The sequence below is a fragment of the Mauremys mutica genome, chromosome 9 (genome assembly GCF_020497125.1).
Source record: "Mauremys mutica isolate MM-2020 ecotype Southern chromosome 9, ASM2049712v1, whole genome shotgun sequence".
Classification (NCBI taxonomy): Eukaryota; Metazoa; Chordata; order Testudines; family Geoemydidae; genus Mauremys; species Mauremys mutica.
In genome coordinates this window covers 94727679-94732685 of record NC_059080.1, presented here as the reverse complement: position 1 = coordinate 94732685, position 5007 = coordinate 94727679, and positions in this window count along the sequence as shown.

The window sequence follows — 5007 nt, the reverse complement described above, 5'->3', positions numbered from 1 at the left end:
TATGTTTAGCTGAAGCCGCCGTGGACAGCTAAACATAGAAGCAGCTGGCGAATTGCAGCCGCCGCGGAAATGTGCCTGCCGCCCTAAAGGCGCACGGACTGCTCCCGCAGTCTGCGGCAGCAATTTGGTGCGCTGCTTTGGGACGAAAACACAGGGACTGCCGCCCCTTGCAGAATGCTGCCCCAAGCACCAGCTTGGCATGCTGGTGCCTGGAGCCGGCCCTGCAGCCGGGGCCCTCACCGCCCCCCCCCGCACCCTAACCCCCTGCCCCAGCCCGGTGAAAGTGAGTGAGGGTAGGGGAGAATGAGCGATGGAGGGAGGGGGGAGGGAGCGAGCAGGGTGGGGCCTCAGAGAAGAGGCGAGGCAGGAGCGGGGCCTCGGGCCAGGGGTGTTCGGTTTTGTGCAAGCAGAAAGTTGGCAACCCTACTTACGGCAAAAGAAGGATATTAAAATAACCACAGGACTAGGTATTTGATGGTTGTTTAGGGCTGAAATATATCTAATTTTAGTTCCAATTTCACCCCATTCCATCCCAGACAAACTCCTTTTCAAGAAACATAAATAATTATAGGCCAGGAACCAATAAGTTTTTAGCTAGATTTATACAATGAGAAAATACAATACAAAATTACTGACTGGTTCAAAATGGCTTCTTCGAGTACAAATAAGAAGAAACAGGTTAGAGCAGAGCAGGGAAACTTGTTAACCCAGAGATTTTTACCTGGCAGAAGATCAAATAGCTGAACTCTACAGAGACTCTGTGTCCTTTCTTTACCTGCTGTTCCAGGAACAAGAGATTTGGGAGTTATTTGTGAGTCACTGGCCAGTTTGTCTTCAGGAATGATTAATCTTAGATCTGACCTTTCAAGTGTCACGATGGAAATGGCCACCATTACAAAAAAAAATGCATCTCAGAACTCTTTTCTTTCTGAAAGTTTGGACTCATACTGGTTTTGAAAGTTTTTTGGAGTGTGGTGTCAAAAATCTCTCTCCTGCACTCTCATTTTAGCTAGTTGATGAGTCAGGCATATGTCTGCCTAAGGTTTGGGAAAAAAAAAAAGTCTAACTACATCTATAACAGCCTTACAAATGTTCTTTACCAGTTGGGCTCTTCTGGCACTAATGAAATACACTTAAATAGCAGTAACTGCAAAGCCCTATCTATGTTTTCTCTGTCTCTGTGTGCTAAGTGAGAAGGGACGTTTAATTTAATTCCCCATTTTGAACAGAAGAACAACCACACTGGGTTAGAACAATGGTCTATCTACCCCAGTATCCTGTCTTCTGACAGTAGCTGATGTCGTATATTTCAGAGGGAATGAATAGAACAGGATAATCATTGAGTGATCCATCCCCTGTCATTCAGTCCCATCATCTGGCATTTACAATTTGTTGAAGCAATTACATTAGCTTTATATGCCCTTAAACCTCTCCTGGACTGCCAGCCATGGTGGAAGGGCCAGTGTGTTACAAGGAGTTACAGGATGACGGGGAAGAAATAATAGCAAAGAGCTAAAGTATCAGACACAGATAAACATGATTTGTTGGGGAAGCGTCAACATGACTTTTGTAAAGGGAAGCCATACCTCACCAATCTATTCGAATTCTTTGAGAGAGTCAACAAGCATGTGGATAAGGGTGATCCTGTTGATATAGTGTAGCTGGATTTTTGGAAAGCCTTTGATTTTTGGAAAGCCACAACAAAGGCTCTTAAGGAAACCAAGTAGCTATGGGATAAGGGGGAAGGTCCTTTCATGGATCAGTAACTGGTTGAAAGATAGGAAACAAAGAGTGGGAATAAGTGTTCTGTTTTCACAATGGAGAGAGCTGAACAGCAAGATCCCCTAAGGATCTGTTACTGGGACCTGTGCTGTTGAACATATTCATTAATGATCTGGAAAAGATGGTGAACAGTGAAGTTGCCAAGTTGCAGACAATACAAAATTATTCAAAGGAATTAAATCCAAAGCAGACTGTAAGGCGTTACAGAGGCATCTCACAAAACTGGTGAATGGGAAACAAAATAGCAGATAAAATTCAACATTGATAAGTGCAAAGTTATGCACACTGGAAAAGATAATCCCAACTATACATGTACAATGTTAGATTCTACATTAGCCATTACCACTTGAGAAAGAGATCTTGGAGCCACCATAGATAATTCTCTGAAAACTTCCACTCAGAGCACAGAAGTGGTCAAAAAAGCTAATAGTATGCCAGGAACGATTAGAAAAAGGATAGAAGATAAGACAGAAAATATCATAATGCCACTATATAAACCCATTGAGCACCCACACCTACAATACTGTGTCCAGTTCTAGTCACTCCATCTCAAAAGGTATATGATGGAACTGGAAAAGGTTCAGAGAAGAGCAACGAAGATGATCAGGGGGATAGAATGGCTTCCATATAAAGAGAAACTAAAAGGATTGTGGGTGTTCAGCTCAGAAAAGAGACAACTAAGGAGGGAAAGATAGCGGTCTATAAAATCACAAATGGTGTGGAAAAAGTGAATACAGAAGAGTTATTTACTCTTTCACACAAAACAAAAACCAGAAATCACCCTATGAAATTAATAGGCAGCAGGTTTAACACAAACAAGAGGAAGTACTTTTTCTCACAATGCACATCTAACTTGTGGAACTCAGTACCATGGGATGCTATGATGGCCAAAAATATAACTGAGGTCAAGAAAGAACTAGATAAATTCATGGAGGACAGGTCCATCAATGCCTATTAGGCAAGATGGTCAGGGATGCAACTCCATGCTTAGGGCAACTCTAAACCTCTGACTCCCAGAAGCTGGGTGTAGAAGCTGGATGGATTGTTCCATAATTGTCCTGTTCTGTACACGCATCCTGAAGCTCTGATATGGGCCAGTATTGGAGACAGGATACTGGGAAAGATGGACCATGGTCATAGGGCAGCTCTTGTGTTCTAAGTTCCTCCACAGTAGACATCAGGAGAAGAGCAGATCTCATGTGATTTCAATTCCACTGAAGGGCTTGTAGAGCAAAAGAACCCCAGTGAAAAACAGACTCAATTACTGAAATATTCAGGTCTATTCACACTCCATGCTATTCAGGTTTATTCAAATTATTGCTGAACCCAAATGCCTACCCCAAAAACAGTGACAGAGTACAGTACAGTACACTACTCTGTTATTTATTATTTATATTACGTAGCATCTTTAACTAAGATCAGGGCCCTACTGTGCTGGGCAATGTACATACATCTAATAAGAAGCAGTTGATCCTGAAGACCTTAAGTTGTAATCCTTTTATTCATTATCATATGTTGTCCTTAAGCTTTTATTTAAATCTTACGTATTCAGAATGTTGGCCTTTCTCTTGTTAATTACATCTCAACTTCCTATAGTTTTTCAATAACAGCTGTCTGAAGTGATCAAAGTTGATCAAAATAAAGGATGGAAGATGTATTATTTTTAATACATTTCTGTGGTTCTGATCAAAGTACACGGAGGATCAAATGAACCAATGATAAAATAGAGTGAAAAGCAACTATATTCAAGTGACAAAAAGAAAATAATCTCTTCTAGTCTACTGGGTATATAATTATGTGTCTAGCCTCTTTGTGTCTCTCATCTTCATCTTACTTAGAAACTTTTCAGTTACATATCAGAACCCCACCACTTTCAAGAGTGCTGAGAGCAGAATCTGGCCTCTAAGATTGTTATGGTTACTATTGTTTTGGATGTTCCTTCACCATTACATTCTGAGGGCCATATTCTGTCACTGACTGTGCACTTCAGTGACTATAACAGCCTGCTACTTGCTTGCAGCTAAAGCTCCTTTAGCAAGTAGTAGAAGCTTAAAGGTTTGGTGCTGGTGGTCCTGGCTTCTATCTTTGCTAATGACAGTGGTCCTTTTGCGCATGTGCCCATGACTCCGAGGACAGAATATAGTGCATAGTTACATCTCATCTTGCTAAGGAATGAATTGCCACTATTGTTAAAAATCATATGTGAAAATGAGCCTGAAATGAAAAAGGACAGACAGCCTATTTATTGGGTCCTCATGCTCACTACGCAAAATTAACCCCAGCTGAAGCCTACCAAAAATCAACTGTTTGCAGGGGCTTACTGTCAAGTCCACCAGGTAAATTAAAAAAATCTTCCTTAAGAAAGGATTATTTTCCAGTGCAGAAGGTTTGGAACAAGACTCTGAAACACAAACAGTTATCTCCTGAGGAGTCTTTATAATTCTTTGGAGCACTCAGGGTTTGTCTATAGTTGCATCAGTATGACTTGAATCAGCTTTTAAACCAACATAGTTAAATTAGTGCAAAAAGAGTGTGTGCATACTCTGATTTTAGTATAGGAGTGGCTTATTTCGAGTTAGCTTAGACTTGTGCCCAATCATTTTAATCTAACTCGACATTAGCCACTCAAAGTGAAATGAGTGTCCATATAGCCTTTTGCACCAGTTTAATCATATCGGTCTAAATCAGGGGTAGGCAACCTATGGCATGGGTGCCGAAGGCGGCATGCAAGGTGATTTTCAGTGGCACTCACACTGCCCGGGTCCTGGCCACTGGTCCGGGGGGCTTTGCATTTTAATTTAGTTTTCAATGAAGCTTCTTAAACATTTTTTAAAACCTTATTTACTTTACATACAACAATAGTTTAGTTCTATATTATAGACTTATAGAAAGAGACCTTCTAAAAATGTTAAAATATATTATTGGCACATGAAACCTTAAATTAGAGTGAATAAATGACGAGTCGGCACACCACTTCTGAAAGGTTGCCGACCCCTGGTCTAAATTCACATTTTCTCATTTTTTTTTAGATGAGGAAAAGGAAAATTACAATGAAATGAAACACAGAGTTAAGGCAAGTAATCTAGGAACAGATTTACAAAGGAGCCTGGGAGTTGGGCACCTCATTCCTTTAGGCCTCTTTGAAAATCCCAGACCTGATCCATTTCTGATCTGACAGGGAAAACATAAAAACTGGAGAATCCATAACACTTTTGTAAGAGCTGA